This window comes from Psammomys obesus, unplaced genomic scaffold, assembly GCF_907164565.1.
Source record: "Psammomys obesus unplaced genomic scaffold, mPsaObe1.curated_primary_1811, whole genome shotgun sequence".
NCBI classification, from domain to species: domain Eukaryota; kingdom Metazoa; phylum Chordata; class Mammalia; order Rodentia; family Muridae; genus Psammomys; species Psammomys obesus.
Genome location: NW_026585895.1, coordinates 11138187 through 11165256, shown reverse-complemented (window position 1 = coordinate 11165256; position 27070 = coordinate 11138187). Strand labels below are relative to the sequence as shown.

The following is a 27070-nucleotide window of genomic DNA, read 5'->3' as shown; positions in this document are numbered from 1 at the left end:
AGCTGTCCGAAAACAGAGCCACGGTAACCTGGGTCAGACTTGGCTTCCACACCAGTGTGGTCTGACCTCACAAATCGACTTGAAGACACAGAGTAGTGGGGGCCCGGGGTTCTTCAGCAACGTCAGAAATCAGATAAGCGGTCTGTGGGACATTCCACGTGCAGCCACGCTGTCCACCAATGGCTTCCACACGGGTGTTTCTCGGTTCCAGAAAAGCCTGGGCAGGCCCGCTGGCATCTCTCCGTGTGGCATGCACACTGTGACTCCTTGGCTGCACTGCTAACAGGCAGAAGGAAGAGGCGGGCTGCAAGGTGAACTGATGCAGAGGTCGAAAGGGCATGGCCCACAAAGGCCGAATTCAGCAAAGGTCTTTGAGGTTTTCTTTCGTTTCCACAGTTCTGAGTCACATAGCTTCCTCTGTGGATTTTTAACAATAGCCAGCGAGTCTTAGAAAATGAACCAGTATTCATGAGGAAAACGCTAAAGTTCATCTTGTTCCTTATCCATGGTTTTATGTCCTTTAAAAGATGTTTTCCAGAATTGAAGTTCTACATTCGTGAGAGCTTCCTTGATGCTTTCATTCCCCTGTGAGAGCAATTGCAGTGGGGCCCACTCCAGCGCTGGACAAGTGGACAAGAGCTGGCCCCTGCACCAGGCCGCACTCGGGCTGCAGCTCACACTGAGAGCTGGCCTGACCTGGGGTAAAGAAAGAAGGGACCCTAGACATCTCCAGTCCCTCCTCGTCGCAGAAGAATGAGCTGGGAAATAGGGCATCGGGGCAGAGGGGAGGAAAGAAGAGAAAACAGCAGTGAGTCTATAGACACAGGAGAGGACAGCATATGTGCTCTAGGGGTGTAGGCATCTGGAGGACTCTTAGGTACCCAAATGCACCTGGGTCTTCAACAGTCCTTATGATATGAATACCAAGAATAACAAGAATGAACATTTACTGCGCTCTTGCTACTCAGCAAGGTGATTTTGAAGTACCTGCAACTCATATGTCACAACATGATGGTGGTGATGATGATGATGGTGGTGGTGGAGGAGGAGGTAATGGTGATGATGATAATGATGCTGGTGGTGGAGGTGATGACTCTGGTGGTGGAGGTGATGATGATGATAATGACGGTGATGAAAGTGATGGTGGTGGTGGTAGTAGTGATGATAATGATGGAGTTGAAGGACAGAAAAGGCAAAGAAGATAGCAAGAATCTGAACTTACATGATGACAGCTCAGGAGGCCATGTTTCAACACTTAGTAAACACCTCCCTTAGTGCTGGTCCTGGCTTTCCTGTATCCTTTATTACCTGTCTTTATAAGAAAACCCCTCAATAAAGGGGTTTATTTGACCTAGAGTCTGTTTTTGTTTCTTGCTTTTCTATTTTTCTAGGTTCTGCTCACTATGCATTTTATTAATATATACAATATTTAATAATTCAGGAGCCACTTTGTGATTCCTTTGTGCCAGGAGCTGTGAGGAGCTTTGACAAAGATGTTCTCGCCCTGCTCTGGTTGGCAGGAAGCTTTGTGCCCAGTCGGGAAACGCTTGGCTTGACATACTTGCGCTAGGACGCATAGACCCAGTTTTGGCGTTCTCAGGTAACGTTCCCCCAGATGGATGACTGATGCATACTGCAGCTTCGAAAGTGTTGGCTTCGCATAATAACGTTATTATAGCTTGAGCTCACTGAGCCAATCATTTCTAAAAGGGACTTTTGAGGGTTCATATAAAAGGCTCAGGATTTAGCTCAGTGGTAGAGCACTCACCTTATACATGTGAGGCCCTAGGTTCAAGCCCTGGCACTGCAATACAAAAAATAAAACAAAACAAAACCAAAAAACCAGAAGGCTTGCCAATGGTCACAGACATGGTGCAAAAGGCTTTGTTGAAGGCCTTTCTTTCTAGGATGTGGGGTCAGTGTCAGGTTAAGGGTGGCCCAAGGTCCTACTAAAGCTGGATGGATTTGTTCTGAGAGAGGACACACCAGGAGACAGTCCTACAGGCATTTAGGAGCCCTGACAAGGTGTCATCCGACCACTCTTTGGCACACAGCCACTTCTTTCTTCCACCAGCCTATGGTGGTGTTCGATCCTGGGTTCGCACCGCCCCAGACAGTTACGGCCAGGAGTCTGCAGCTCCGCAAGCCGCAAGCCGGTGTTAGCAGGAGCCAGGTAGCACATCCTCCCTCCCTCACCTCTGCAGCACTCAGAAGAAAACTTTGACAAGCATTCATATACTTTTTCTTTCCTGAAATGTGGGGGTAACAGGAGTCTACTCTGGAAAATGGTGAACGTGATACATTTTTATAAGATTTTATAGCAGTGATGGGAAGAAGCAATGAATATTGATAATTTTCTTTTAAAAACAGGATCTCAAGAACCCTGGTCCAATCTTGAACTTGCTATCTAGCCCAGGCAGGCCTTGAACTCCTGATCTCCTAAATGCTATGATTACAGGCACTAGCCACCACACACACTGCTAACTCTTGAGAGTGTTTTCCTCTAGTTTTATATATGTCTCAAATATTTTAAAGTTAGGATTATCATGTATGAGGTCCTGAAGTATCTCTTGCCACAAAAGCTTCCTAGGTTTTTATTTTTTTTTTAAATAATTGTATGTATACGGCTGTTTTGCCTGCATGTACGGGCGCCATATGTATGCAGTGCCCACAGAGGCCAGACGAGGAAGTTAGAAACCTACAAGTGGAGTTACAGGCAGTCATGAGCCCTCAGGTAAGTGCTGGGAACCAAAGCTGGGTCCTCGGCAAGAGCAGACAGTGCTCCAAACCATGGAGCCGTCTCCAGCCCCGCCTCTTGTTATTCTTTCTTACCACCTAAATGTTCTTTAAAAATGGGATTTTTAAATGACAGCATAGTTTTATTTAACATTCTCCTGTTTTCATTCACTTGGTTCTTTTTTCCTTGCCTTTATAATTACGCTGGCACTAACATGCTTATAGAGTCTGGGTGTGATTAAAGCCACTCACCTTTAATCCCAGCAACTCAGGAGTCAGAGGCGGGAGGATCACTGTGAGGCCGATGCTAGCCTGGTCTACATAGCAAGTCTCAGGCGTGAAAAAGAAATGCCAATATACAAACTTGTGCACAGCTAGTATTTTGCTATAGAATAAATGATAAACACAGGGGTACCAGTTCAGAGTTTGAACAATTTAAACTTCTTAGTGCAAATGACCCACTGGGAATGCTTACTCCCCCCCCCCCCCCCCCCCCCCACCGGCCACATAAAATGAATGTTTCATTCACCACACCTGTGTTAAAACAAAAGATTACATTTTGGAAAATCTTTTCCCTAATTTGATTTCTTCAGTGGGCCAGAATAGTGACCCTTACATTTTAACTTCATGTTCATATATAATTGGCCAGAAGGATAATTTACATATTACTAAGAAGAAACCCACTGTGGCTGGAAGTTCCCAACTTGAGGACTCCAGAAGCCCTAAAATGCTCTAGCATCTCAGAATGGAAAATGCATTAGCATTGAGACAATCAACCATCTTAGTGTATGAACAGAGGAAGCAAACTCAGAGGGTCAGCAGCTGGGCAGTATGCCAAAATTGGAGCGGGCTCCATGAGTCATTTCTTGAGTTCAGGTTGGCACTTCAACCCAACAGAAGCAACAGCTCACTGTTACCCAGATGAGAAAAGAGACTGCAGATGTATTTGCAAAAGAAGTTAGTATTGCTCTAAATTCTATTTTGTCTTCCTGTACCAGAACATGTCAAAGAACTCTTTTATAGGCAAAAGCAAATATTAACATCCTAATACACTCTATTCGCAAGATCCCCCTTGAACTTTTGAAAGTTTTTTTTTCCCTCTGCACCATTAAAATAGTCGGCGTTTATCTACCGTCCTCTCATCTAGCCTGCATTTACGAACTTTATATGATGGCCGGGACCTGTGTGAGGTACTGAGGCAGAAGGAGAGAAGATTACCAAAGCAAGAAATGAGGGACTCACTCTGGAGAGAGGGGTAGTGACGGGCATGCAGAAAGCACCGTAGATGCTACAGAGCAATAGAGGGATGGCTTCGTGGAGGAACTGCTTCTGCTTAAAGGAGGACCCCGGAGGAAAGAGGAGGGCATCGGAACAGCTGCTGTCAGACACGGCTAACCACAACGGCGGGAGAGAAGCCTCCGTTGAAGCAAGGCGAAGCTGGAGGGGTGTCCTGGCCAGGCAGTGTTCGGGAATTTGGAGCCTTGACTAGAATTGCTGGAGAATCCGTGGGAGCTGTTTGAGCAATGGTACCAAGGTGGTTTTCAAGCTCACTCCGGTGGCAGTGTGGGAAAGGACTAGAAACTTTGAAAACAGGAGATTTTTCTGTATTGGTCCAGACAGGCCTTGCTTGTCTCAATTGGGGTGGGACGCATGAAATATAAATAAACCTGAGCAATACTTAACAGTAAGACCTAACAGAACAGGGACTGGAGAGAGGTGGCTCGGTGATTAAAAGCACTGGCTGTTTTTCCAGAGGACCTGGGTTCAATTCCAAGCACCCACATGGCAGCTCACAACCGCCTACAACTCCAGCTCCAGGGGATCCTACTCCCTCACACAGACATACATGCAGGCAAAACACCAATGCACATAACATAAAAATGTATTTTTTTTTTAAAAGAAAGAACAAGACAAGCTATTGTATGTGGGAGCTATCAATCAGAACTGAAAACAAATTTTTTTTTAAAAAGGAGCAGGGCCAGCTTTCACGGGAGGGATTTGTGCACCCAGAGCTTGAGGTCCAGTGAGTTACAAGGTGTGTGCAGAAAACCAACGAACCTGCAAACCTAGACGTCAAGGAAGGGGCAAAGAGCCACAGATAAGCACCATCTGTTTACAGCCACGACCCTCCCACACTGCAGCTGGGTGGAGGTAGAGCAGCACTGTCCATGAGAAGCATACGCCAGGTAGTGTACAACACAGCTACGTTTCAAAGGGCAACACGAAACATGTTCAACTTCACGTACATATTTTATAGCACCTAAGACATCTAAAGCGTCGTTTTAACACTAACGTTAAAAAACCGTTTTAGGTTAAGGTTCAAAGCGTTGGGCTTCATCTCCTTGTGGGGTTGACGCCGGCAGGTTGTCCTACTTTGCTCTCATTCATTCTGCACGGCCTCCCTCTTGAGAGAGCCCTCCAACGCGCTCTTCCTACCGAGCCTTCGCACGCCAGCTGTCTTTCCTGCTTCTAGCACAGCCTGTGTCAACATGACCTGGCCAGGTCCGGTGTGGCCACGACGCTGGATTTTGTAGAATGAGGTACTACCCTTCCGATGACTATGACTTCAGCGCCAACAAGACATCCGGCCTTGGAATGTGTGGAATTAGATTAAATGGAATTGCATTTTGCGGGTGAGAGAACAAAGAGGAAGCCTGTTGGGTCCCCGAGTCACTGCCCACCCCCTTCCCTCTGCTCCAGAAGGGGAGACAAAGCGGGCAGTGTGTGCCCCTTACCGGAAGTTTGGGAGGCGGAAAGCACAGGGAATCCTTCCCTCCAACCTGGGCCTCCTCGGTTGCAAAACACCCCTATGTAACCTCATTAAACTTCAAGCCACAGCCTTCAACTGATTAGCTCTCTTTAAAAATATATATATTTATTTTTATCATTTTAAATTATGTGCATGTGTGTGCATCTGGCTGTAGATACCTGAACATAAGGGCAGGTGCCCAAGGAGAACACAGGTGTTGGATCCGTCTGGTCCAGACTTACAGGGTGGTTGTAAGCTGCTGGATGTGGGGAACCCAGGTCCTCTGGAAGAGCAGTAGTTGTTGCTCTTAACCATTGAACCATCTCTCCAGCCCCTCAACTGATTATCTCTTACTGTTCATACATATATAGCCTCTTGGTGCTTTCTTAAGGCAGTGATTTCCCAACTTCAGGCATTTACAGGGAACATCAGAATTTTGTGACAATTTCACAATACTGAGATGTCATGCATGACAATGGCAGTCAGTGACGAGAGCACAGGGAGATGATGGTGGTCCTGTCAGGCATTAGTCAGTGTTGCTTGGAGAGATCGCATTTTGTATAAGTGCGTTCTGTGATGTCAGTGCAAGGATGAAATCACCCACAATGCATTTCTAAGACTGTGTCATCCTCTTTAGGAAGTGATATGTAGCTATAATTTGCTTAATGTTTTTATTCTTTATCTAATCTAGAGAACATAAGTATACATTTGTGTGCCATCCTAGTAAAAACGTAATAGCTATATCCATGATTTTTATTTTATGTTACTTTTATTTTGGTTTTCTTGAGACAGGGTCTTAGGTAGCTGAGGAGGAATGCTTGGTCCTGCTGTCTCCACCACCTGGGCGTACACTCATGGATGGGCCACCCAGCCTTGACTGTCATACGGCATTATTTTTCCTCCTGTGAGGCATATCTTAATTAATAATTATTTACATACAGAACTGCTTATCCATAGTCCTCATAATCATCTTCTAAGCCACCAACAGGGAGACCACAATCCGCAGGCCTGAGGAGGAAAGGGAGGCAGCTCGGACCGGTGCCCTCTTCCCAGCAGAAGGTTTGGAGGAGCGCGCACGCAGACTCACACAGGTATCTGCCCTCCCACACTGAGTCACCGCACTGCTACCCACTGCTTGTTATTCGGCACTTGTCTGTTAGCTCCCAACAGCTGTTAGCCATCTCAGATGTCAGCCTCACCTGCAGGAGAACGGCCGTCTTCATATTAATCTTTCAGTGTTTCTCAGAGCTGATTACGTTTGGAAATTCAGCTTCTATCTATAAATCTCCTACGACAGAAACAGCTGTAACACACACCAATGCCCTCCTAATATTTCTTCTTGTTAGCGGATTGATTTTTTAATTTGAGTTATCCAGAAGCCCTGAAGACTTTAAGAACTGAGAAATTTCAATGACGGAGCTTCGTGGCATCAAAATGTTTAAAAAAACAATTAGTTATACACTAGTATATGTGTTTCCTTACGGAAGATCTAGTGGACCGCCTATTACATTCTACAGTTCACAGCGGAAACAATATATAAGCAATACAGACATCAATACATTGATGTCTGCAATTATAATATGCACCAATTAATCTACTGGTGTGCAGTAAGTCCAGGACTGAGCACGTAAGCCAGGTCCACTGAGTTACAGCACAGAGCCCAGGGCAGGGATCTCTCTACACAGCCGAGCTGCATGCTTCCATCACAAGACTGCAGCCAAGGTGTCACCCAGATTCGGAATCTCATTTGAAGCTTTGGCCGACGGAGAGAATGCTTCCAAGCTTACACATGTCAGACAGGATTCCATCTCTGCCCAGCCCAGCCCAATCCCTGTCTCTCCCCCAGCTGTTGGCAAACTGCCTCCCTTGGCTCAGTGGCATTTAGTTCTCTCTATAGGACAGTCATTCATGACATAGTGGTTGGCTTTCTTCACAGTCATCAAGACAGTGAGTAAAAGCCCCCAAAATGGAAGTGGAAGTCTCTCTCTCTTTCTCTTTTGGTTTTTTCAGAGACAGGGTTTGTCTGTGTAGCCTTGGCTGTCCTGGATTTGCTTTGTAGACCAGGCTGGTCTCGAACTCACAGAGATCCGCCTGCCTCTGCCTCCCTGAGTTTTGGGATTACAAGTGTGTGCCACAGAGCCCAGCTTTGGAAGTCTCTTTAGAACTTGATCTCAGAAGAGCATTCCATCCCCTCTTTTGTGCTTCCCTCACCAAAATGAATCATCAAGTCCATACCACAGGCAGGGAGGGCGGCTGCACCAACAAACACTTGTTCTATCACAGTGAGTCTGAATGAGGAGTTTTATATAAGAGCTTGAATTTCAAGGGTTTAGATCACTAGACACTGTCCTATCAGCTGCCTGCTATCCTGTCACATAAAACATCTTCAATTTTCTGTAGAAGGTGATGTCACAAGGGCCCCTAGTTTTACCACAGTTTGCTGGCTACGTTCACAATCAAAGGAAATGCAAAATTCCTTCTAGGGGCTAGTAAAGACAGAGAAGCAGTATTTTCTTTTTAGTTATTTACATTTTTTATTTTACGTGTTGTACCTGCATGGATATCTGTGTACCACATGTGTGCCTGTGTTCATGGGAGAAGAAGGCATTGGATCTTCTGAAGCGGGAGTTACAGACAGTCGTGAGCCACCATGTGGGCGCTGGGAACCAAGCCCAGGTCCTCTGTAGGAGTAGCAAGTGCTCTTAGGCACTGAGGCATCTCTCCAGCCCCAGAACACTGTTTCTCTGTTCAGTTTATAGATTTCAAGTTCAAAGACCCCATAAGAAGCAAACAATGTATCCATCACCATCTGAAAACTAGTTGGGTGCTTTGGGGACAGGCACAAAGATTCTTCACACAGCCCTAGGATTCGCCATTTGGGTTTACTAAGTTTGTGAGAGAACTTTTTTTTTTTTTTTTTTAAGTGGGTTTGTTGCCCATTCAGAAATATATCCAACTTTGAAAACTTCCCTTGTAGCTGCAAAAGGCAAACGTTTGGCCACACAGCAAGTACGACTGAAAAGCAGAAAGCGCACACAGGGGCAGATAAATGTTTTCCTGCTGAATTCGAATCTTTTAAAAACTAAGGCCACGAAACACAGGAATCTAAATTATGCCTAAGGGAGGGGCTTCACCTCAGTTATCTTCATAGTCATGACAGTCATACAGCCATCTCCCAGCAAGTGTGGAATAGCCTGGGCTACTGTGGAAGACGCGGTGCCACAGAAACAGCCAACTAGAGATACGATTGCAGATTTCAGCTTTGCCATCCTGGACCTCAGTGGAAATTTCTTGTCCCTTGCTCACAAAAGTGCTTTGTTTTCATCTTCTCAGGGTAGGACAGAGTCCACACACAAGTTTCATAACTAGTCTGTGTCTAGTGCTGGAACTTGGTCCCAGAGCAGTGCCTGGCACTGGTCTCTCGGCTGTGGAATTACAGACGTCTTGGGGACTGTACAGTTCGCTCAGGCAACAGAAGGCGCAGACGGTACACTGACTGGCTTTGAAGCATCTCTGCATTACGGCGAACAAGAACAAACACCAGCTGCAGAGAGCACTGCCCCTCCTGATGTCCCCCGGGAGGACGCTGCCACCGAGGCTCTCATGCTGACCTGGTTCCCTGCAGAACTCCGGCCCACATGGGGGATGGAATCCAGTTCTCCTCCCCGCGCCCTGTGCTGAGGCCAGAGCCTCTGCATCCTGGACTCTTGCCAAGGCCTGCAGAGCCTCACTTAGACCTCTCTGGGGCATTTGCCTGACAGCACCCCCATTTCCAGATATATTTCAGTACTCAAACTGGGACACTGCTGCCGGATAGCATGAACTAAAGGCTTTTGTGGGAGAGAGGCCAGGTGCTCTGTGGATCTGATTGACAAGCATGCTCTAGCCCACATCACACCCAAGGTGCCCATCGCTGTAGGGGCCAGAGGACAAGGAAAACATGCTACTCATGGGCCCTCCCACCTAGGAGCAACTACTCGAAGTGTGTGAATTCCACATCATTTTAGGCTTATCATGAAGGTCATTCTGCAATGCCATTTGGATGCACACATAAAACTACAAAATGCTTTTCAAACTACTAAAATGCTCCAATTTGCTTCACTTTGTGCTTCTGGGAAGAGGATGGGGGAGAGCTCTGAGCACACAGAGACCTGTGGAATTCAGTCAAGTCACTTCCTCACTGAGGCAATTTTCACCTCAGTAAACAAGACTCACACAGCACCTGCCTTCTGCGCAGGCTGAAGGTCTAATGAGATCATTTACAGACAAACTTGACAGTATGAATTTCTAACTTGATCTGTTCCAATGAAGAAATGCCAGCAGAAGTTGTCGTACTGTGCTAAGTAAGTATTAATTTAAAATAGTTGGGTTTTGTCCATAAACTGGTTTTCATTTGTTTAGTTGTTTGTTGTTGAGACAAGGCCTGGCTGTATAGATAAGCTGGCTTCAAACTCACAATCTTTCTGGCATCGCCTCCCAAGTGCTAGAATTATTGGTGTATATACACATATCCTGGGCTTCACACAAGCTAGTTAAAAAGCAAAGACAAAACAGTGACTTTCAAAATGCAAGTTAACAGTTTCTGCATGGCTCAGAACTCAGAGCTTCCCAGATGACATAACATACCTCCCTTTCCATAGGAAAATAAGTTAAGATTACTTCCTTAAATCTTCGAAACTGCACAATGTCTGTGATAAATGCAGCTCTAATTATCTTTAATATAAGCATTTACATAGATGTTACAGTCTCGACCTTCTGACATTTCTTTCTATTCTTTCTATTCTGTTCTTTCTCCCAACAGCAAAGGACAGCTGAACTTGGTAGTCATTGCTTTTGCCAGTCTTGTTAAAACCCGGACTTTTGTTTCTTAAATCAAGAATGATGGAGTCAGTTGCTGATTAAAGAGTAAATGACAATGCTTGAGACAAGAAGCATGCCTTCTCCCCACTTACCCCCAAAGAATTCTCTTTGAACTCACTCTCAGAAATCAAGCGATACACTTCACCAGTCCCCCTCCCCCACCTCTCCAAGTGCTTCCTTGGTTACAGGTTAATTCAGGATCGACACCACGCCACTGAGACCACTGAGAAAGATCAGGTTCTTTCAGGACCCTTTTAGGTCCTGAAAGAACCTAAAGTATGAGTATATATATCCCAACCTCTACCTGGACCTCAAACAGGTATGTCAAACCCAATAATCGCTGAAACTTGATGTCTCCCCCACCCTAAGTCCATCCCGCCTCCTGCCTTCATTGCCTTTTGCTGCCATTTCCATTTTTCATGTGCTTTGGTCAAATTTTAGGAATTTTCCTTGGCTCCTCTCTCCTCCAAGTTTTATTGAACTCAACAGTTCATCATACTGATTTTTTTTTTTTTTAGATTTTAATTTTAATTCTGTGTGTATGTGTGGGCATATGCGTGTGAACGCAGTGCCTGAGGAGGCCAGACGGGGGCTTCGGGTCCCACATAATTGGAGTTACAGGCAGCTGTGAGCCACATGACTCCCCATGTGCCAGGAGCAAAACTCAGGTGCTCCTGAGCTCTTTCGTCCGCTGCCCTTATTGTTTCGACCTTCAAAATGTCCAGCCTCTACACTCCTTGCCCCTGCTGCTGCCACCCTGGCCTGCGGCACCTTCCTCTCTCACTGGCATGGCACGCAGGATCCTTGACCTCCTCTCTCTTACTCTTGCACTCCCACCGTCTACTGGGCGGTGCAGGAGGCCAGAAGGCTTCCTTCCACCACCCAGAGTTCTCTAAAGTTGCTTCTCACTTTGAATGAAAGGCAGAGTCCCTTGGCCTGGCAGACCTTGGGTACGCTGCTTCCAACATAGATTTCCTCCTTTATTCTGCCTGAGTCACCCTGATGATTCCCTGAGCTTGCACGGCAGGCTCCTGCCTCTCTGGCCTATGCTTTCTCCCATGCCTTTTACCTGCACGGCAACCTCTCCTACTCCTCCCAAGTCTGTTCCATCTTCTAAGGGCCATTACCCCCATCAACGAACTTAAATCCACACGCCTACCGCTGTGCCTCTTTCCTTTCTTTTCCCGTTTACTTCTTAGCAGTTACGACTCTCAACGTTCTAAGAGTACACATTAAGACAGCTGGGTATGATGAGGCACGTCTGTAATCCCCGTAGAGGGAAGCGGAGGCAGGAACCGGTGAATTTGAGACCAGCCTGGGCTACGCAGAGACTTTGTTTCAAAAAACAATGAAAAAAAATCAGGTAGCATTTCTTCGTTATTTCTTAGTGTTTCTTAGCACTAGCGCATGGTCCACAGCCTTCAACTAGAAGAGAAGGTCTACATGGAAGGCAATCAAGAAATGTTTCTGAATTAAGAGGAAATGTCAAGAAAGGAAGGAGAGAGTGGGTGAAGAGAAGGAAGGAAAAATGAGAAAAAAAAAAAAAAAAGAAAGCAGGAACCAAACATAACTATGTAGTAAAACCCAGTATCTAAAGAGTTTTACCAGCAGATCCTGCAAGCATCCTATTTTCTTTGCTAGCAGGGAAGATGGGGAGCGCTGGCTCCCCAACCCTGAGGACCCACTTTTAAAATTACAGGTTCTCGCCTGTAATCTCAGTGCTGGCTGCAGAGGCTGAAGACAGAGGACCCTTGGGGCTTCCTGGCCAGCCAGTCTACCTCAGTCCGTGCTGGAGAGCAACCAGGACACATCCAGCCCTGACCCCGAGCATCTCCCCTTCCTCCCCACCCCAACACACACACAAACACTGCTTGTAGCATTTTGCTTTATTTATTTTACGTGTATAGGTATCTTTTTTGCCTGCATGTTCGTATGTGCTCCATTTGTGTACCTGTTGCTCATAGAGGTTAATAGAGGGCGTTGGATCCCCTGGGACTGGACTTTCCAGACAGTTGTGAGCTGGGTGGGTGCTGGTATCGACGTGGGTCCTCTAGAAGAGCAGCTGGTGCTCTCACGCCCCGGGACATCTCTCCAGCTGGCTTGTGATGTTTTAGAGAAGAGCAACAGAGAAAGGAGAATAGCACCAAGAAGAGGCTGCTGCTTGCTCAGGAAGGACCCCGAAGAGTGGCTGTGCTTTTTGTCTTTTCTTTTCTTTCTGAGACAAGGTTTCTCTGTGTAGCCCTGGCTGTCCTGGACTCAATCTGTAGATCAGGCTGGCCTTGAACTCACAGAGATCCACCTGCTCCTGCTGGGAGTGAAGGCGTGTGCCACTGCGCCCAGCTGGCTGTGCTTTTGGAATGCACACCTTTCCTCTGCAGTTCCTGACCAAGACAAGCCCCAGAAGCTAGGATTTCCCCCAGGCAGGTCATGAAGCATCTAATCTTCCCCAGACTTTTTGTCTTGGAAGAGTCCACACAGGAATTCTATGACTTGCCTCTGCCTTACAGCTGTCGGAAGACCCTCCTCATTCCAGAGGAGTCCCCTACCCCACAGCCTCAAGGAAGGAATGTTGCCTACAAAGGCCAAAAAAGCTGGACAGACAGGTTCACACTTTCTAGGGTTAGAGACATGATCTGTGTTGTGAGTGTGAGGAAAGAGACACTTGAGTCCAAATGGGAGCTGGTTTAGAGGCAGATCAGCAATGTCTTCACATTCACCCCTCACGGAATTGGTCCTGAAGCCCTAGACTCGGGAAGGCTAACCCTCGTGAAAATTCACCAGATGCTGTCGGGCATATGAAAACATACAGTTCTTTCCACCAGCCATGCCTACCATCCAGATTACCTGAGATAATGGAATTTGCTTCAGGCTCCTGAAGGTGGGACCAGCAGCAGGTGGAATTGATGCTGAGGATGACCGGCTCTCCTGAGGACAGCTTCATCCAGGCCAGGAAACCCTGAGACTCACCTACACTTTATAACAGCTCTCAGCCTTTTCGATCCACACCTGTGTCCACAAGACTCAGTCTATTTTCCTGCCCTGGGCCCATTGTCAGCTATTCCTCTTCTTGGGGACCAGGTTATTGCGCATAGGCTTTGTCTGGGTAAGATGGATTTGGTTTTGGCTCACAAGATTACCATTGCATCGCTGTCTGCCAGGAGCATGTAGAAGGAAGCAGTAGCAAGCAGAGGTTACTTGGCCAAACCCCTAACCTCTTGATCTACTACTCCCCACTAGGCCTGAGTCAGGTTTTTAGATACCACAGAGGCACCACCCAGACTCCAAGCTCCTGGGCACCTCCGCATCAGTCCTTTGTGTAGTGATCAGCGCTGGGATGAGGAGCCTTGTCCTAGGCCTGAGCATCACTAAAGAGCTGTTCTAACTTCTGACAAGTCACTTGTTTCCAAATTTTAAAATGGCAAGGTGGGCCACCTCCTAAAGTCTTTTTTTCTCTCTCTCTCTCTTAAAAAAATTTCTATTTTCTATTCGCTTCCTTAAGTTTTAAATAATGACAAGACCATCTGCAAGCCTCTTTCCTAAACCTTCCCCAGAGCCAGACGTTTCTGGCATTGAGGAAGGGAAAAACAGTTTTTCAATAACCTGACATTTGTGTCTGTTAGGGCAAATTACCTCTGGCTTTTCCAAGTCCTCTCTTACCACTGTTTCCTTATAACTCTTTAAAAGAAAAAAAAAATGAGTAACCTATTCATCCTAGCTGATTCATCCAGATCTATCTTATACTAATTACTTTTTCAAATTATTTCCCTTGGGCGTAGCCTCTCCAACATTTTAATTCTGGTAGCTCTGCTCATCGGCATTGCTTTGCTCCCCTTTGTACAGGGAATTTTGTTTGTTAAATGTTCTGGGTTGAACAGCTACAAAAGGAAACACACCATCTACACATAAAGGTCCTGCCTTGAGCCTTCAGAAGGCAATAGTAGCAAGGGAGGCATTTGGGAGAAAAAAGATATGGGGAGGAAGGGGCGAGGAGAAGGCAGGAAGACACAGTGCTCAGTGGGAGAGGTTTTGGGAGAAATCCTGGTGGCAGTTCACCAAGTATGTTCGTTTCAGTGAGCTGTGGAATTTGTATTATTTTCCCAGAAGTCCCGCTGTGGGGAGAAGTGGGGGCATCGGAGAAGTGGGGGCATCGGTTCTCTTGCCATGACAGCTCTCTCCGGACAGCCTTCTGCATAGCGAGCTGGTGAAGTCCTGGGCAGCGCCTCTGCTGGACCTGTACCTGCCCTCTGAAGTCAGAACCTTCCTACAGACTTCTACTGCCTTTAAGGAAGACCACATCTTCCCACTACTGGACTGGAGACCAAAGAAGACCCGTAAAAGCACCCACAGAGGAGAGCAGCGACCGCTGGCAACCTCACCAAATGAGTCCTTACATACGTGTGTAGCATCTTAGACTAAGCGAGGTTCAGGCGATTGTAGACTCCAATGTACCATCTAATAATGCTTCAGTTCTTTTGAGACAGTCTCACCATGTAGCCTGGGCAGCTGGCCTCAAATTCACAAATCCACCTGCCTCTGCCTCTGAGTGCTGGGATTAAAGACATGCGCCACCATGGCCAGCTCTTCTAATGATTTTTAGCTGAGCAAATAAAATCCCTAAGGGATTTGTTACTCACCTATTCACACACACACACACACACACACACACACACACACACACACACACACTTACTACCACTCTACAACTCCCTTTTAAGCCACGTTGTGGCTTTGACCTGAGGTGTTCCTCCTTCAGCTCACGCATAGGAAGCCTAGCTCCCAGGGTGGCAGTTCAGAGCTGAAACCGTCGAGATGTGACTGGATTATGGCGGCTCTGACTTCATCAATGGACTAATCCCATGACGGACTCGTAAAAGGTGACATTTTTGGACGAGGTAGACAGTAGGTGTGGGACCTACTTAAAGGTATCAGGCCACTAAGATTGTGACCTAGAAAGACAGGCTTTATTCCCAGCCTCTTCCTGTCTCTTTCGCTGCTTCCTGGCTACCAAGACATGAACATCTTTCCTTTGGCCACTCTCTAACTCCACAGTGGTCCTGTCACAAGCACAGGAGCCAGCCAACTCGAAGGTTGAGATCTTCGCAACTGTGAACCGAAATAAATTATTCCCCCATTACATAGCTCATACCAGAAGTTCTGTCACAGTGTCACAGAGTCTTACTAAACCACAAACTAATGCGTGTTGATGTAAAATACATATGAAACGCAGGGATGAGCACAAGTACAGAAGAACCAAAGTCGCTGCAGACGATATCAAAACAGACGCTCTGATAAGTATCAAGTTAGTTGGTCTCAACGCAGCAACTTTTCATTACCATCCAAGAAATCACAAAATTGGTACGTATATAGCAGGGCCCACTCAAACGGCTATGGATATTAATTCACGGTGCTACTCTCATATCACATGGAATTCTGGGAAAAAGATGCTGCATGAGTCAGGGTCTTGGGGGAAAGGAAGGTTTTCTTCTTTAGAGAATCTGTAATGCGTCTATACTGTCTCTCATAAAGTTCAACGTTTTTCTCTCCGGCTTTAAGGTGACAATTCATTCCCTTTTCACCTTTAAGCTGAACTCTGTTTAACTTGGCAGTACTGCCTAACTAAAAATCACCAGTGCTTCCGCGCCCAGCATGACCCGACACTGCTCTCCTGGATCTACCTTTCTTTCAGACCCCTTTCAGCCCGGAGGTCAGGATGATGTGTAAGGAGAACCCTTCGTAGGCTTTTTCTGGCGTCTCAAACACAGTGGAAACAGAAAGCTGGAAAAGAGGCAAAGAAATGCCTAAGGAGAGAAGAAGAAATAGAAACAGCTTTTGGAATGATGCAAACATACACACATATATACAGAGAAAGAGAGAGAGAGAGAAGACATCAGGCCCACCTGGAAAGCATTGTAGCAGAATAAAAAGGCCCTTTCTACTATGAACAGCAGATTAGCATAACACAAACCTCCCTGAACAGGGAAGCTCTCTGATGAACTTTGCAAAGCAAAGCAGAACCAGAAGAGGCGCTCCTTCAAGGGATGCCCGTCCGTCCATTGCTAAGCTGCCAGCCCTCCCTCATGCTCTAGGGTAGGATGGGACAGGAGGGCAGCCCATGGCAGTTCTCATGTCACTCTCTCCATCAGGCATTCGTGCCAGAGGCTCCAGTGGCGGGGACACCCAGTCTGCCCTGTCCCACCCCCAACACCGCACCCCTGAAATCATGCTCTGCCCCTGTCAGCACTGGGGAATGGTGTCAGGGACTCAGTGAGGCTCAGATCTCAGTGGAGAGAGCCCTCCCTCGGCACCAGCTTCCTCTCTCTCCACTTTCTTGCACAACAAGATAGTAAAAAATGAAAAGTATGCTGCAATCCGAGTACATAACCAACAGTGAGTTTTAACTTTCATTGCTGTCCTGGTTATTCTGCACTAATGGAATGTAAACAACACGTGAATCCACTCGCCTTTCACCCCTTGTTGTTTTTCAGGACAGACACATTAGGATACCCAAGCTGGACCCGAGAGAGAGGAAACAGGAAACTGATTCTAGTCCTCTCTCGTGGTGGCCATTTATTTGTTTATGCATTTGTTTGCTTTTAGACAAGGTCTCTTGTAAGCTTAGGCTGGCTTTGAACTCATTGTATAACTGAAGACCCTCAGGTCCCGACCCTCTGAGCCTCCACCTCCCAGATGCCGAGATTACAGGCAGAGGCATGACCACGCCCAGTTTATGTGGTGCTGCCGTTAAAATCAAACCCCAGCTTTGGGCACCCCGGACAAGTGCTCTACCTACTGAGCCCCAGCCCCCTCCCCCCCAAAAAAGCAAGACAGCCTCCCTGGCTAACTCAAGCTGTTCTAAAGCCTTGACCTCCTTCCTCCTCTTGACTCAGACTTGAGACATTTTCCTTTCCAGGTCTGGAAGCAGCCAGGTCGCTGTGTCAGAATTTCTGTTGACTTTGCTGTTGGTGGAAGCGTTCCCTCAATGGCCACCAGACGATCAGTTCCGGGCTGGTTAGGTGCTCCGGAGAACTCCTCCCATAACCCTTTGCCCACCTTTCCGGCATGGCATTAGACTCACCGAATCTTCTCTACCGTCGGAAGCACAAGAGAGGGGACGGAAGGTTCTAGTCACCACCAAGCCCGGAGGCTCGTCCAAAGCAGCTCAGCTTTAGTCCAGGTTGTGCTGCCTCTCAATCTGAGGACTTCCCCAACTACACCCAGGCTGCCCTGCCCCCTCTTCTCTCCCCAACAGCTCGGTAAAGAGGGGAAGGAAGGAAGAGGGGTGGGCAGAAAGAAACCTATGGGCCCGAAAAGTTATTCTGTCATGAAATGCAAGCCAAAAACCTCATAGGTTTATGAGTTGAAAAGTCCATAAAACAGGAAGTTCTTGCACATAGCCTTGAAGCCACAGTATTTCTAGTCACAGTATTTTTTAGCCACAGTATTTCTTTCTCTAACACCTCACAGACACCCCACACATATCTGCAAACACAAGTTGATCAAGCCCTGTTTCAGATTTGTGCTAATAAGTTAAAAAAAAAAGGAGAAGCAGCTTAGCTGCAATGCACAAAATAACTTACTTAAGGAACATCTGAAGTTTATTCTTTTTAAAGGCAGAGACGTTCCAAACAAGGAAGCCAGCGATTCTGAGAATTTCATTTCTCACCGCAGAGGCTCAGGGTTTGTTCCTCTAACAACGTGCAGTCACCAGCTCTGCACAGGCTCTTACACTCAAAGGCGGGGCAGTTTCTTTTCGTCACAGACACACTTAAAGAGTCAGTTCAAAGGAAGTGGGGGTCACCCGGGTGGGTATTTTGGAGTCCCCATGGAGGGTGTGTTAGAAGGAAAAAGACACTAACCTGTGCTGCTTTAGTCCGCCGGGAGGGGGGTGGGGGACCGACTGAGCTCGGCAGTCCTCTCTATCTCCTGGCCAGCTTCCTGTGAGGCCGCATGTGACACTGCGCTTCCTCAGTGCACCTCTGCCTGCCTCTGTGACTGCTCAGAGGCATGTGATACAGTCGGCCAGCTGCTCCTTCACACGGGGGGAGGGGGATGCGCCTATAGAAAAGGCCACCTTCTTGCAGGGGTTCCCGGGTATTCACAGAGCACACAGGTAGAGAGGAGATGAGACTGGAGGTAGATGCGGCTTTATGGGACAGAGGGAAACAGGTGAAGAGGGGATTCGCTGCCCCAGGCTCTCCAGCCCAGAGTTGGGGTTCCACAACCTGATATGACAGCCTGGGGTTTGGACATTCTCCCGCAGTTGGGTTTTTAATATTGATGCCCACCCTAGAGACTTCTAAGAAAGGGCACTTCGTGGTGCCGTTCCTAAGACATCGCCACACTTACCTCTAGGGGATGCAGCGCTGCCAGCAGAACAGAACCAGGTCGTGGCTCCCATTTCTGGGTCCTGCTACAACCGTGGCCACTCACCCTGAACTTCCTCAGAGAGGCTCAAGTTCATACGGCCTGTTTAGTAATGAGCTGTCAGACGCTGTGCCCTAATTCTTGGGTTAGGAAACAAAGCCACTGTGTTGTCAGCCTCCCTGAACTAAGTGACTTTGATGCTAGCCTGGCAGCAAAGGAAGAGAGGGTGACTAACTGTGTCCCTCCTGGCCCTGGCCAGGGAAGAAGGCTGGCAGAGCCATTTCTGGCTTTCCTGCCCGACCATCCTCTTTCCTCTGATAATCACCCCAGCTCTCAGGAGGGTCCAACCACGCAGAAACTTGTGGTTGTACGAAGTGGTAAATGGGAGGAAAACTATGTCCTAAGACCAGCTGGAATATTCTCCAATTTGTTCAACTCAACTCTTCAAAACTAGATGGCTTCTTTTTGTCCACCCCAGCATAATTTTTTTTTTTCAAAAATGCTTTAAAAGGAATTTTTGTTTTTGGATTTTAGCAAGGTGACCATAGACAAGTGGTCAAGTGTCGGAACTTTTTCCCATGTCTTTCCTCAGCGTGGTTTCCACGTGAGCTGCACAGGAAGGAATAAGCCCTGAATGGGTGATGTGGGCAGCACTCAGACTCTAGACTCTCACCACATGATTACAACCCTGGCTTTGGAGACACAAGTCACTCTTCTCCCGTCTTGACAGCTGACAGCTGGTTTGGGGATTGAATCATTGAACATCTGGATTAGCCAGCTGAGCCAAGATGGCTGTCCACAGACACGGCATTAGCTCTAGAATACAAATAATGGTAAACCTTCACCATCTTGGAATCAGACACTGCCAAGAACTTTGTGGGTGAAGAACAGGTAAGGGCTTTCTGTGAACACGTGAGAGCATTTAGACACATCACATACTGACTTCAGTATCTAGTTCTGTTTCCCACTAAGTGGGTCTGTATGTTCTTTTTTGTTTGTTTTTGTTGTTGTTGTTATTTGTTTGTTTTAAGATTTTAAATTATTTTTTTTTACTTATTACAATTTATTCACTTTTTATCCCAGCTGTAGGCCCCTCCTTCATCCCTTCCCAATCCCACTCTCCCTCCCTCATCTTTCCCATGCCCCTCCCCCAGTCCACTGATAGGAGCGGTCCTCCTCCCCTTCCATCTGACCCTCCCTATCAGCCTCATCAGGACTGGCTGCATTGTCCTCCTCTGTGGCCTGGTAAGGCTGCTCACCCTGGGGGGGGGGGGTCTATATGTTCTTAAGTGCTGTGGTGTGGGGGATCAGTAAAGGTCTTCAAACACCTAACCTGGCTTCTCTATGTGGATGCTTCTTCTGTCTTTAAATCTTAAATTAAAAAAAAGAAAGATTTAATTAAAATTTTTTAAGATGTATTTTTTTCCATTTCCGTGTGCGTGCAGTGCGCATGTGTGGGGGTGTATGTTTTCATGTGTATGGGCACACGTGTGCAGGGCGCACATGGATGTGTGTCCAGTGCATGTGGAGGTGCAAGGCTGATACTGGGAAGCATCCTCAACTGCCCCTCCACCTCGCTCATTGAGGAAGGGTTTCTCAATCGAGCCCAGAGCTCGCCAACATCACTGATGTCGCTGACCGGATGGCTCTGAGGAGCCCTTCCGTGGCTGGAACTACAAGTCAATGCCACGCACAGCAAGCACTTACGTGGCTTCTGGGACATCCAAACCTTTGCCCTCACACTTGTATGCTAAGGGTTTTAACCGGTGAGCTCTCTCCCCGACCTTGCAATCTTTAGGATTTTATTTGTTTGTTTTGTTTTTTCAAGACAGGGTTTCTCTGTGTAGCCTTGGCTGTCCTAGAGCTCCGTCTGTAGACCAGGCTGGTCTTGAATGCATAGATCCCAGGGCCTCTGCCTCCCCAGTGCTGGGACTGAAGGTGTGCACCACCACCGCCTGGCAGAATGTTATGTTTTAGAGCAGTCGAAAGCTATCGAAAATTTGAGATAGCACAGGGAGCCCAAATATTCTATACCTACTTACTTCTATGACTAACATTTTACATGTCAATAGGATAGGTAAGTAATATCAGTGATATCAGTAATTAGTCATAGCTGATATTTTCTGGGACAAAGAAAAGTACACTAAAAACTAAGAAAGTATCTTACATTTGATGGTGTCTTGGGGCAAGGGAAACAGGGATCCATTAACTCTTGTTGGGACCAATGAACATCAATTAACTATCTTCCCTTATTTCCTCCCAACTGAACAAGGATTTTATTTAAGTAGTTAGGCATATAGTGTCTGTCTATAGATGGATTTTTGTTTGTTTTTTATTTTATTTTTATTAATTACAGTTTATTCACTTTGTATCCCAGCTATAGCCCCCTCCTCCCTCCCCTCCTAATCCCATCTTCCCTCCCTCTTCTCCTCCCATGCCCCTCTCCCAGTCCAATGATGGGGCAGTGTTCTTCCCCTTCCAACTGACCCTAGCCTATCAGGTTTCACCAGGACTGGCTTCTTTGTCTTCCTCTGTGGACTGGTAAAGCTGCTACCCTGCTCAGGTGGAGGTGATCAAAGAGCCAGCCATCGAGCTGCCATGGGCTACATCTGTGCAAGAGTTCTAGGTTATCTCCATACCTGGTCTTTGGTTGGAGTATCAGTCTCAGAAAAGACCCCTGTGCCCAAATTTTTTTGGTTCTGTTTCTCTCCTTATGGAGCTCCTATTCCCTCCAGGTCTTTCTATTTCCCCCTTCTTTCATAAGATTCCCTGCATTCTGCAAAAAGTTTGGCTATGAATCTCAGCATATGTTTTGATACCCTGCAGGGTAGAATCTCTCAGAGACCCTCTGTGATAGGTTCCTGTCCTGTTCCCTGTTTTTTCTCTCTAATGATGTCCATCTCATTTGCCTTTCTGAATGAAGATTGAGCATCTTACCAGAGTCCTCCTTTTTTATTAGCTTCCTTAGGTGTACACATTTCAGTATGATTATCCTATGTCATATGTCTAATATAATATATGAATATATACCATGTGTGTCTTTCTGCTTCTGGGATACCTCACTCCAACCCTCCCCCCTTCTAATCTGGGTTCAGAACTGGGTGTAAATTTGTGATTTGAGGGAAATAGATGGTATCTAGTAGCAGTTAAAATTCCTGCATTTAAAATCCATCTATTTCCCTCAAATCACAAAATTCACACCCAGTTCTGAACACAGATGATTAGAAGGGGGAGGGGTGGACGTTAAATTCTTTTTAGAACTTGCTTTCTGACTCCTTTAGTGATTGCTTCTTCACTCCATGCCTGAGGAGCTAGTGGGCACTGCCACAGGCTTGGAGAAGTCCAGCATGGTGGACCAGGAGCATGTGCCTCACAGCAGGCCGCCAGCCATGGGGACAGCAGTGTGGGTGGGGGTTCTTGATCTGCTTCTCCACTGAGGGTGGCAGGCGCGTGCAGACCGGCAGAGCCCACGGTTCCTTTCTCCGTGGCCAGAACCGCTTTTATTTGGAAGCATCAGGCTTTTCCTTATAGAGCGGGGACTAAATCAACCATTCACCACTGCCATATTTCCCAAATGGATACAGACAAAATGCTCAACCTTTTCCTCTAGGTAGGCAGAACCTGGATATTATAACATCACTGTTTAGCACAAGTAAAAAGTGCTAAAGTATTGATGGTGCCCTAATCATCCCACCTGTACACAGAAGAGGCGGCTATGCTGGCTGTCTGCATCAGTCATTTACCTCGGAGACACCCAGCTGAGTGCTTTACATATAGATGTTAATTCTCGTCACAATGCTCTGAGTTAGCTGGGATCATCTCCACTCTACATCTAAGAAAGCAAACTTAGACTCACCAAACCGCCCAGCTTCTCCCAAGGAGTTTGATACCAACTTGTAAGCTCAGCGCTCTCTGACCATGAGGGAAATGCAAATCAAAACCACAGTGCAATATCATCTCACTCCAGTTAGAATGTCTATTGTCTCACAAACAAGCAAACGAAAATAACAAATGCTGGCTGAGGATGCCAAGAAGGACAACTTTCATACGGCATTAGTGGGCGTGAAAATCAGTGCAACCATAATGCAAAGCGCAATGGAGTTTCCTCAAAAAAAGCTAAAAATGAAACTCCCGATAAGATTCAGCATTCCCATTGCTGTGGAAAGGAAAGGTGTGTTTTTGAGGACAGAACTCCTGCCCACACTTGTCACAGCTCGCCTCACAGCAGTCAGCGAGGCCGTCCACCCGCAGAAGGCAACATGGAATTACTGCTCAGCCACAGTAAAGAACGAAGTCTTGACACCTGCTGCAGGGTGCCTGGAACCGGAGAACCTCAGGTGAGCTGAAGTAATGCAGGAGGACGGATGGCAAACTTTCTCAGGTGCAAAAGAGTTGACTGAGAGATGAAGAAAACGAAATGGCGCTTACGGAGGCTGGGAAGGGCAAAAGAAGGGGGAGAAAAAAGATGGCCAACAGATACTGGGGTGCCCCTGGATGGGAGGAGTGAATTCAAATGTCCTCCGGCTCAGCCAGGTAACTGTGGCTAACAGCAATTAACTGTGTATTTTCAAAGCAGAGAGCAATTGAAAGAATTTTACTTGTTCAAAACACAAAGAAAGGAGAAATGTGGCAGATGATACACCGACTGCCTTGGCCCTATCCTTTCAACATTATATACATGTGTTAAACCATAGACTGTAGTCATAAATATGTCCAATTTCATGTGTCATAAGTAAAAATAGGTTTTAAATTCTCTCACACACAAAAGTACCCAAAAGTTTCAGTACTTCTCTGTTGCTACCTGTGGTCAACTCATGTCTCATTTTCTTCCTTTTCTTGGTCAGCTAAACAAATTAATTTTTTTATATTAATTACAGTTTATTCACTTTGTATCCCAGCTGTGGCCCCTTCCCTCATCTTCTCCCAATCCTGCCCTCCCTTCCTTTTCTCCTCCCATGCCCCTTCCCCAGTCCACTGATAGGGGAGGTCCTCCTTCCCTTCCATCTGACCCTAGCCTATCAGGTCTCATCAGGACTGGCTGCATTGTCTTCTTTTGTGGCTGCCCCCCCACACACACACACACACACTCAGGGGGAGATAATCAAACAGCCAGCCACTGAGTTTATGTCAGAGACAGCTCCTGTTCCCCTTACTAGGAACACACTTGGAGACTGAGCTGCCATGGGCTACATCTGTGCAGGAGTTCTTGGTTATCTCCATGCATGGTCCTTGTTTGGAGTATCAGTCTCAGAAAAGACCCCTGGGCCCAGATTTTTTGGTTCTGTTGTTCTCCTTGTGGAGCTCCAGTCTCCTCCAGGTCTTTCTATCTCCCCCTTCTTTCATAGATTCCCTGCACTCTGCCCAAAGTTTGGCTATGAATCTCAACATCTACTTTGATACCCTGCTGGGAGGAGTCTTTCAGAGGCTCTCTGTGGTATGCTCCTGTCTTGTTCCCTGTTTTCTCCATCTTCCAAGGTTTATCCCATTTGTCTTTCTGAATAAGGATTGAGCCATTTTGGAAATAAATCTGCTGCTTTCTCAGACAATTAGGAATTGTGCTACCTCAAGATCTAGCTATTCTACTCCTAGGCATATATCCAAAAGATGTTCAAGTATACAACAAGGACATTTGCTCAACCATGTTTGTAGCAGCTTTATTTGTAATAGCCAGAGTCTGGAAACAACAAAGATGTCCCTCAATTGAGGAACGGATACAGAAATTGTGGTACTTTTACACAATGGAATACTACTTAGTAATTAAAAACAAGGAAATCATGAAATTTGCAGGTAAATGATGGGAACTAGAAAAGATCATCCTGAGTGAGGTATTCCAGAAGCAGAAAGACACACATGGTATATACTCACTTATAAGTGGATATTAGACTTATGATATAGGATAATCATACTAAAATCTGTACACTAAAAGAAGCGAAGCAAGGAGGAGGATCTTGGGTAAACAAAGGCTTTTAAAACAGCATTTAATCCAAGTTTTCTACAAATAACTTTGTTTCTATTTGGTTAATAGTAACCCTGATGTCACTCAAAGACTCTATTTTTTTTTTCCACTGAATCAATTCTGAAAGGCTTTTGTTAAATTCTCCTAATATAATTAAGAGAAAGCTTATTTGTATTTTTACACTTTAGTTTTACTTCATGTGTTTCTATTATTTTAAATGCACTAACGGATTTTGCTTAATCTAATTAAATGATAAGACAGACATTCACATTAATGTTTATACTTGTACTGGGGTTTATACTCTTGTTTCTTTATGACTGCTTACACTTTTTATATTTAATATTAATATTTTAATATTAATATTTCCCTTTCCAATTTTGTCAGTTAGCATTTAGCAGGTATTGCTGAATTTCTGTGTAATGCCAATTGACATACACTCCTAAAGATAGCATACAGCCAGAGAGGCTTTTGTTTTTCTAGTGCTGGAGGTTGAACACATGGCTCAACTATGATAGACAAGCGCTTTACCATTGAACTTTGTCTCTACATTATCTTTTTAATGTATGTGAGCCCCAACGGTTTTATTAGAAGAACACAATGTACTCACATTTGTTTCTCTTATTCCTACTATTGTAGTATATGTATTATTATATTTCCTTTTTAGTTCCCCCCCACACTTAGTTTTTGCTGACTGGCTATACTTTTTATTATATATCCTCTAACCTTAATTATGAAAATGTGCTTTCAATGTTAATGGTTTAGAAATCCCACCTACACTTTTCTCTAGCTATCAAACACATGTGGCCTTTCTGGGTGAACGCCAGAGCAATGCCAGCATGGCCTGGTAGCAGTGAAGTCACTGTTTACAGGAAATGAAATGACAACTTCGTGTTAGTAACAATAATGGCAGAGTGAAAGGATGACGTCATACGGCACCAGAAACCGTTCTCTTTGTGGGTAAATGAGGGATGGGACAGAGTCTTGCTATGAAGCTCAGACTGGGCTCAAATATGCAATCACTGCTACACCAGGCTCTAGACATTGATCTAAAAGATCAGACTGCAACTCCCTCCTCCTCACCATTCACTCCCTCCTCCTGGATGGAGGGTGGGCTATAGTTCTCACCAATAGTGTGGAGTAGAGGGACAGCCAGGAACCCGAAGCTGGGACACAGCACGCCCCTCCTGGGGAAGATGACTGAGAACTCTAGGCTCTGAGACCCACAGACACTAGGAAAACCTGTAGACGTGTCTGAGGAGGCTGCCCAAGGGGTTTCTCAATCCCTCACTCCTGGTTCCTAAGTCACCCAGAAAGACATCGGCACTAGAATGAGGCAGGAGCACAGGAATGCCAGCACATCCTCTAAAGAGCTAAGGAAGTCAACTGAGAAGATGATGTTAGACCAGTGAGAGGCTGGAAGTCTGAGTTCTCTAATGGTAGCTAAGAAGGCGGGGTAACAAGAGAAGCAAACTTCTCCTTTCTGGAAACGGGGTAGCTGTCATTTATTTAAACATTGGTATGACTAGGGCTGGGTGGATGAAGTTCTGGCCACAAAATGCATGTGTGTTGGTTGTACTCCTTTTTTTTCCCCCCATTTTCCATCTACAGTGTGTGCATTTGAATGAGGGCTAACATTTAAATTCCATACTTAAGTTTTCAGGCTGGAGTGACAATGAAGAAGGGAGAGGGATAGAGGTCTAGAAACAACTTAACTACCGTCCAGTAACACGATTTACTGCTCAAAAACTGGCTAGCTAGGACCACGGAGAAGAGGTGCTAGAAAGCCTGATAAGGGTGTTTTTGTTTTAGCATAATTAAATCATTTTTAATCACCCTCACGTTTAGCACCCCAAATGGAGAGAGCAACCTTCCAAGAATAAAAGGTATTTTTTCCCCAAACAGTAAATAACTGATGGAACTGGGATTGGACACCGAAAGTTTCTGGCTCCATCCGGTGTCATCTCCACTCATGTGTGAACTGCCCCCTTGCTGCTCCATCTCTGAGAGAAACGAGCCACAGAGCCCATGCACTCTGCTGTGGGCTGTGCAGGGAGAAGATGAGCACCATGAGAGACTTGCTGGTCAGAGCGTCCTGGGGTAAGTCAGCTTGTCCAGACACGCCAGAGAGCAACTGCTTCCCTCAGAAACTGTGAGGGGATTTTTGAGGCATTTCATCAGGCAAGGCACTCATTCGAAAAGACTGCACACACCAGATCTCTGAGCCCTTGGAAGAGCTAGAGGGAAGTTGAAAGGTCAACAAAGTTCTCTCGATGTTGTGCCACACAGTGGGACATTGTTTGTGTGACTGCAATGCAGTGGAAGCCAGAATTATCGAGAGGTGCTACCTGGTGCAGCCACGCTGGCATCCATAGGGCCTGACGCCATAAACCAAGCTGGCTTCCTTC

The 27070-nt window shown here is 46.2% G+C and overlaps 1 protein-coding gene across 8 annotated transcripts in view; it reads right to left on the bottom strand.

The window, feature by feature from the left end:
• The window catches only part of Wipf1 (WAS/WASL interacting protein family member 1), a 106640-nt gene that overhangs the window by 44845 nt on the left and 34725 nt on the right, over positions 1–27070 (bottom strand). For 3 of the 8 annotated variants that reach the window (XM_055600286.1, XM_055600291.1, XM_055600292.1), the window contains exon 1: positions 18202–18300. The exons of 3 other annotated variants lie outside the window; for them this stretch is intronic. The gene's annotated coding sequence lies outside the window, so the exon portion shown is untranslated. Of the gene's footprint in view, positions 1–16020; positions 16038–17420; positions 17475–18201; positions 18301–27070 lie in introns of those variants that run through there. 2 more of the 8 variants (XM_055600293.1, XM_055600294.1) reach the window with 2 other exon arrangements.